Below are 8,319 nucleotides of genomic sequence, written 5' to 3'. Positions count from 1 at the left end.
CACGAATTACTACTCCCCCACCATGCAGGGGCGGTTCACAGCCTCCAAGGAGGGCACCAACTTCTACCTGCAAATGAGCAGCCTGAAAGCGGAGGACCCCGCCGTGTATTACTGCGCGAGGGACACTGACACACAATGAGGGGAAGCCGGTCTGGGCTCACCCAAAGCCTCCCCGCTTTAGAGACTGGGGATTTGTCCACTGGCGGAGCCTTGTGCTGCCCTTCTGAACAGAGATGGGTTTTATCCTATCTCCGCAGCACTGACCCTTCTCCTCAGACAGTGACTCCAGAATTATTTCCAAAAATGTAGCAAACAAACAAACAAACAAACAAAAAACAGATATATTCCGGAACATCTCTGCAAAGTCTGTTTCCGCACTCAGACACCAAGTTACCCTGAGAACGCAATGGACAAAAAAGTAGCTCGCTCCTAATTGATAACTCTGACACCAACATTAAAGAAGGGGTAGGAGGCAAAGTTAGAGAGAGAGAGAGAGAGAGAGAGAGAGTGTCTTCGTATGTGTTTGATTAAGGACTTGGTTCATGGTTGGGTGCTGTGTTAACAGCAATAAACGAACAGCGGGAAACTTTACAAGGAAAGCGAAGAAGAGGATCAGGGACCTCTTAACTGATCAGAATTACAGCAGTGTAAATATCGAGAAGGATTATTCTGTTTCTGGTGTTAGAGCAAAACGACAATGAAAAGTGACAATAACTCAAGTGGCGCCAAGGATCAGAAATGTAATTTATCCTCGAAAATACTTTCTTGCAAAGGGTTGACTAAAAATAAACCACCCAGATATTATCCAGAATACGAGCTTGGGTCATTTCTTCAAGGGGGTGCTGGTGGAGAACACACGGGATATGATACCTAACGGAGGGGGAGAAGGGATATTCTCAGACAGTTACTGTCTTCTGAGGGCAGCAGACATAAATCCACTAACTAATGTCACCCAGAGTACGTTAATAGCAGCCGAAAGGCTCTAATTTAACTCAATGCATTGCAATAAAACCCTTATTCACTATAAATGTATGTCTGACTGTACAGTAAATGCAGTACGTTTGCTAACAAGATGATAAATCTCTACCGAACACGGAATAGGATTTAAGAGATGGGGTGAGACAGATAAAGGCCCAAATCCTACTGAATTTCGATGCCATTTTTGTTCTTAATTCCCTTGGGCTCTTTTGAAATCCCATCCAAAACCACAGGAGAAGGGGTAAAAATTCTCTTCTCGAGATATCCTTTCATTCCAAAGAAGGCGTTGTCTTGCACTTACAGTTGACTGAGAATTTCAACGTCCTTTAAGAGTGTTAAATGACCAAATTCTATTTATTTAAACTGAGTTTGGGGGGTCCAAATACCTTAGGCTGTTTCACATTTCGCTGAGCTGAACTCACTGTCTCGGGGGGTAGGACTGGTTCCAAGGTAAGATCCCCAAGTGTAGACAGAGCACACACCCTGTCAGCTTTTATATTAATTCTGGGAAACCCCCATGCAAATCCCTGCCTGGAGGGCTCCTCTTTAAATACAAACTCCTGATTGGAGAAACCTCAGTCTCCCCCCAGACATCGAACTGCCTGGCCCTGGTTGCTGGGGACAGTTTGCACCTTCACTTAAGATGAACCTGCTACTGGTTTTCCTGTTCATGCTGGAGGCCTCTTCAGGTACGTGCCGAGTGCGGGGCGGGGGTCAGGAGGGTTCCTTGCTGCAGTGACTGCAGAAGAGGAGATGTTCAAGGCAGCCTAAAGGAATGAGATGCCCGGATCCCAATGCAACTCAGTGGCATTAGGGTGCCTCACTCCCTTAGTAGACGTCTCAGGGTGTTTAATTTTCTCATGGTTCCCGCTCCCAGGGGATAGGAACCTGGCTCACGGATTCATTTCTCTGTTTCCTTCCCAGGTGTCCTCTCCCAAGTGCAGCTGAAGGAAACGGGTCCGGGAGAGGCGAAACCGGGGAGTCCCCGACACTCACTTGTACCATCTCCGGAGACTCGGTTTCTAGCACCAGCGCCACCTGGGACTGGTTCCGGCAGCCTGTGGGGAAAGGGCCGGAATGGATGGGACGCACATGGTATAGGTCTGGCAGGTGGCACACTGAGTCCCCCAGCTCTCTGCAGAGTCAAATGATCATCACACCAGACACTTCCATGAACCAGGTCTCCCTGGAGCTCCGCTCGCTGACAGCTGCAGACACCGCCGCCTGTTACTGCTCCGGGAGAGACACACAGTGACACGGAGCAAAGCAGGGACCAATCGAAAAAGGGGAAGCGGGTTTTCCACAGTGCAGTGAGGTACTGGCTCCCGTGACACCGGTAACAAGGCGGGGATTCTAGACCACATTCTCCATGGCCTTTACCCATGTGTAATGACAGGTTTCAGAGGAACAGCCGTGTTAGTCTGTATTCGCAAAAAGAAAAGGAGTACTTGTGGCACCTTAGAGACTAACCAATTTATTTGAGCATGAGCTTTCGTGAGCTACAGCTCACTTCATCAGATGTTTACCGTGGAAACTGCAGCAGACTTTATATACACACAGAGAATATGAAACAATACCTCCTCCCACCCCACTGTCCTGCTGGTAATAGCTTATCTAAAGTGATCAACAGGTGGGCCATTTCCAGCACAAATCCAGGTTTTCTCACCCTCCACCCCCCACACAAATTCACTCTCCTGCTGGTGCTAGCCCATCCAAAGTGACAAGACTTGTGAGAGACAGGCCAGTCCTTGCCTACAGACAGCCCCGCAACCTGAAGCAAATACTCACCAACAACCACATACCACACAACAGAACCACTAACCCAGGAACTTATCCTTGCAACAAAGCCCGTTGCCAATTGTGCCCACATATCTATTCAGGGGACACCATCACAGGGCCTAATAACATCAGCCACACTATCAGAGGCTCGTTCACCTGCACATCCACCAATGTGATATATGCCATCATGTGCCAGCAATGCCCCTCTGCCATGTACATTGGTCAAACTGGACAGTCTCTACGTAAAAGAATAAATGGACACAAATCAGATGTCAAGAATTATAACATTCATAAACCAGTCGGAGAACACTTCAATCTCTCTGGTCACGCAATCACAGACATGAAGGTCGCTATCTTAAAACAAAAAAACTTCAAATCCAGACTCCAGCGAGAAACTGCTGAGTTGGAATTCATTTGCAAATTGGATACTATTAATTTAGGCTTAAATAGAGACTGGGAGTGGCTAAGTCATTATGCAAGGTAGCCTGTTTCTTCTTGTTTTTTCCTACCCCCCCCCCCCAGATGTTCTGGTTTAACTTGGATTTAAACTTGGAGAGTGGTCAGTTTAGATGAGCTATTACCAGCAGGAGAGTGAGTTTGTGTGTGTATGGGGGTGGGGGGGATGTGAGAAAACCTTGATCTATGCAGGAAATAGCCCTACTTGATTATGTAAAGAGTTGTCACTTTGGATGGGCTAGCACCAGCAGGAGAGTGAATTTGTGTGGGGGGTGGAGGGTGAGAAAACCTGGATTTGTGCTGGAAATGGCCCACCTGTTGATCACTTTAGATAAGCTACTACCAGCAGGACAGTGGGGTGGGAGGAGGTATTGTTTCATATTCTCTGTGTGTATATAAAGTCTGCTGCAGTTTCCACGGTAAACATCTGATGAAGTGAGCTGTAGCTCACGAAAGCTCATGCTCAAATAAATTGGTTAGTCTCTAAGGTGCCACAAGTACTCCTTTTCTTTTTACCCATGTGTAGTCATTTACAATTTGCAACGGAAGGGGGGCGAATTAGTGACTCTAGCAATCGGTCAGTGACTCTGTTCCCATTGAGTTCTTTGAGGGTGGTGGGCATCTTAATTAGGGGAAATTCTCCTCTTGGAAGAATATTATAAGGAACTTAGCGGTGATCAAAGTACACATGCACACAAATTAACTCTATTTCTTCCAGGTGATGAAATATATGTCTGCCTCCTCCAAAAGAAAAAGTCAAAACGCCACAGTAAATAAATATATCTAGGACCTCCTGTAAAATCCTCTATGTGCCTCTGATTTTTCATTGCACCTGTTATCCTACGAGATATAAAAAGTAATAGAGTGAAAGCACAATAAGCCACATTACCTCCAAAAGAGTTACTCCTCACTTACAAAAGGAGGACTTGTGGCACCTTAGAGACTAACAAATTTATTTGAGCATAAGCTTTCGTGAGCTACAGATCACTTCATTGCAAGCTTATGCTCTAACAAATTTGTTAGTCTCTAAGGTGCCACAAGTACTCCTTTTCTTTTTGTGAATACAGACTAACACGGCTGTTACTCTGAAACCCATCTTCTGAATTAGTAGATGAACACAATCTAATGAGAAAAATAATATTCTTTTTAAAAAAATAAAAAAATCTTGGCCCAAATGATATCATGTGACAAGGAGTTCCACCGGTAAATTGTGTGGGAAAGGATTCCCTTTATCCATTTTCAATTAGAAAAAAATAATAATTTCAGGCAAACATTCGCAGTAAAGATAATGTACTTGCATTTATATATAATGTTGAAGATCATGGACTAGATTTTCAAATATATGGAGATACTCAAAAATGAAGATAGATGCCCAGTGGTATTTTCAAAAGCTCCTGAGTTAGCCACCTAACTCCCGTGGAGGTGTTATGTTATATCCCCCGCACAATCCATTGGGCCCAGAGTCCTTCAAATCTGAAATGTATTTTCTCCTTCTGTTGTAAAATGAGGACAAGCCCCTGAGAGTGCACCCTCTTTTAACCTGAAATCTTGCCAGCCACTTTCAGCTTTCGTCCCCACCCCCAGTTGGGTGAAACAGGCCTGTATGGCCCTACCTCAATGGGTCCCTGTTTAAATACAAAACTCTGATTCTAGATACAACAATATCCATACAGGAATATCTCTTTCACAATGTCTCCCACAATATCTGCAAATAAATATGAAATCCTTACAGACTTTTATCTTCTATTGGCCTTTCCTTCAGCAGGGAATGAATCATTTCTCTTTATAACTCTGTCTCTCATTCATGTGTTTTCTTTTATTCCATCTAGCCCAGTATCCTATCTTCCTACAGTGGCCAGTGCCAGGTCCCCCAGAGGGAATCAACAGAACAGGGAATCATCAAGTGATCCATTCCCTGTCAATCATTCCCAGCTTCTGGCAAACAGAGGCTAGGGACATCATTCCTGCCCATCCTGGCTAATAGCCATTGATAGACCTATCTTCCATGAATTTATCTAGTTCTTTTTTGAACCCTGTTATGGTCTTGGCCTTCACAACATCCTGTGGCAAGCAATTCCACAGGTTGACTGTGCATTGTGTGAAGAAATACTTCCTTTTGTTTGTTTTAAACCTGCTGCCTATTAATTTCAATTGGTGACCCCTAGTTCTTGTGTTATGAGGAGTAGTAAACAATACTTCCTTATCTACTTTCTCTATACCAGTCATGACTTAATAGACCTCAATCATATCTCCCTTAACCATCTCTTTTCCAAGTTGAAAAGTCCCGTCTTATTAATCGCTCCTCATATGGAAGCCATTCCACACCTCTAATCATTTTTGTTGCCCTTTTCTGAACCTTTTCCAATTCTAATATATCTTTTTTGAGATGGGGCGACCACATCTGCACACAGTATTCAAGATGTGGGCGTACCATGGGTTTATGTATAGGCAAGATGATATTTTCTGTCCTATTATCTACCCCTTTCTCAATTATTCCCAGCATTCTGTTCACTTTTTTGACTGCTGCTGCACACTGAGTGAATGTTTTCAGAGAACCATCTACAATGACTACAACATATCTTTCTTGAGTGGTAACAGCTAATTTAGACTCAAGCATTTTTTATGTATAGTTGGGATTATGTTTTCCAATGTTCATTACTTTGCATTTATCAACATTAAATTTCATCTGCCATTTTGTTGCCCAGTCACCCAGTTTTGAGAGATCCTTTTGTAGCTCTTCGCAGTCTGCCTGGGTCTTAACTATCTTTAGTTTCCCAGCAGATGTCCTCTCTGAAATCCAGCTGATCTAGTTGGGGCCAAGGATCAAGGGATCCTGCAATCATGGGAAAGTAGGTGTGGAAAGGCCATCAAATCCATCCTCCCATATTCAACGGCAGGACCAAGTCCACCTTAGCTAGAGAATGGTGAAGAATGCTGGCTCACGTCTCACGAGCACTCAGAGTTATCATTTCCTTTGGATTTCTAAGCAACCTGCAATAATAATCTATATCACCCCCCACATAAGCCATTAACTCATTACTACTAGCTCAGCATTTTATATATGAGGACTACAGAAAGAACTCAAAAACAGGAATGGCCAGATTCAGTGAAACACACCCACATATCCTGGAAAAAGCAAACAGCGTGATATGAGGCATGCAACTGCCAAGTTTTATTTTTACTATTAAATAATTGAATAAAAGAAAGCAAGAAAGCATGAAAGCAAGCAAGAAAGAAATTATGCCCCAACCTTATCTGGAAAAATCTCTTGTAGAGTAAGTGTCGTGTGTTTAATCAGTAGGGGGCACTGTCGCTACAAAGAAATTGACTAAGTAAAGAACCACCAGGAGAGTAAATAGATCAATGTTCTCTCAAAAGGGTTTTGGGAGCCAGACCATTGGCATGAACAAGACTGAATTGTTTGGGTGTTCATGTCTCTCGTGCATTTTCCTGAATTTCTTCACCCTTCACTTAGATCCTCCTCCACCTTTGTCTGAAGCAAGTTACAAATGACAGCAAGTTAAGTGGTGCACATTCCTTACAGATGTGCTCAGGGGCAAACACCACGGACATTTCTCTTCCCAGCCGTGGTAGTAGCTGCTTTTCGTCAGCTCTAAAAGCTCTTCTTAAGGAGAGGTAAGAATCATTAGCCCCTTTTTTTTACAGATGGGGAAACTGAGGTACAAGGAGGAGAAGGGGCCTGCCCACTGTCACCCAGCAGACCAGGGCAAAGCCAGGAACCGAATCCAAGTCTCCGGAGTCCCGGTCTAATGCGCCATCCTAACAGACCGGACTGTTTCGCCTCTGTAACATCATCAGCATCACCATGGCTCGTGCTCTGCTGACGGTCAGACTAGATGGTCCTAATAGACCTTTCTGGTAATAACAACAATAATAAACTGTGTTCCCTCCCCCTTGACTCACCCAGGACTCCAGGCATCTCATATTCATATCAGAGTTAAAGATGTAGGACCTTACCAGGCGACTGACTGGCTTTGACTACGTATCTGTGCAGCGCCTAGCACATGGGGGCTGTGAACTTGCTTTCGGTTCTAGGACATACCTCGATAATAATGTGTGTCATCCACATGAGCCATTAAGTGATGACTATTAGGCAGGTGTCACATTTATGAGGACTACAGAGAGAACTAATTTCCTCCTGCTTTGCATGAGAGGGCGGGGTATGCAAATGATTATTTCGCTTCCTCTTAAGAATAGATTAGGTCCGTTCTTTAGTTCAGCGGTCCCTGCAAAATTCAAATCTGTGTCATTCCCTCTGGATCTTCGTGCCTGTTCCTAGCTGATTTCCAGGAGGGAAGATGAAAACTTTGCTTCTCTCTCTCCTTCTCTCTGCTATTGCAGCATGTAAGTACCGAGGAGGGAGCAGTCTCCAGTCTCTACCGATCCCGCTGCTGGTCATCTCTCTGACCGAGATTTCCCCGTGCTCTTTGCAGGTGTCCGTTCCCAGGTTAAACTGCTGCAGACCGGAGCAGCCCAGGTGAAGCCCTCACAGACCCTGAGACTCACCTGCTCAGTGTCCGGATTCTCTCTCACGTCTAGCGGGAGTGGAGTGAGCTGGGTTCGACAGCCCCCGGGGAAAGGCCTGGAGTGGTTGTGCCTTGTGTACTGGGATGATGACAAGCGCTACCACGAATCCCTCAAAAACCGATTGACCATCTCCAGGGACACCTCTAAAAGCGAGGTGTATCTGGAAATGAGAGGCATGGAAGCCGGAGACAGCGGCACCTATTACTGCGCCAGGAGACACACAGTGACCCAGAGCAGAGCAGGGACTGGTACAAAAAGGGGAAGCGGATTCTGAGGTGTGCAGTGAGGCCAGATTAACTCAGAGCAAGGAGGTTCCCCCAGCCAAACTCCCTGTAAATGAAAAGAAAATACAGAGTAGGAGAAAACAGCTGCTTAATATTTTCCCTCTCAACTTGATACTGCAGAAAGAGGAATCTCGAGATTCAATGACACGCACCAGAGCTCCTGGAAAAATCAATCAGCTTAATTGAATACATATAACTTCCAAGCGTTTCACCGTTAAACATGTAAATACATCCAGTCGTTACCAATTGCCATACAGATTGTATTGTATTGCTG

The sequence above is a fragment of the Caretta caretta genome, chromosome 13 (genome assembly GCF_965140235.1).
Source record: "Caretta caretta isolate rCarCar2 chromosome 13, rCarCar1.hap1, whole genome shotgun sequence".
In the NCBI taxonomy this organism is placed as follows: Eukaryota; Metazoa; Chordata; order Testudines; family Cheloniidae; genus Caretta; species Caretta caretta.
The sequence above is the reverse complement of the archived record's forward strand: the minus strand, read 5'-3'. Positions refer to the sequence as shown.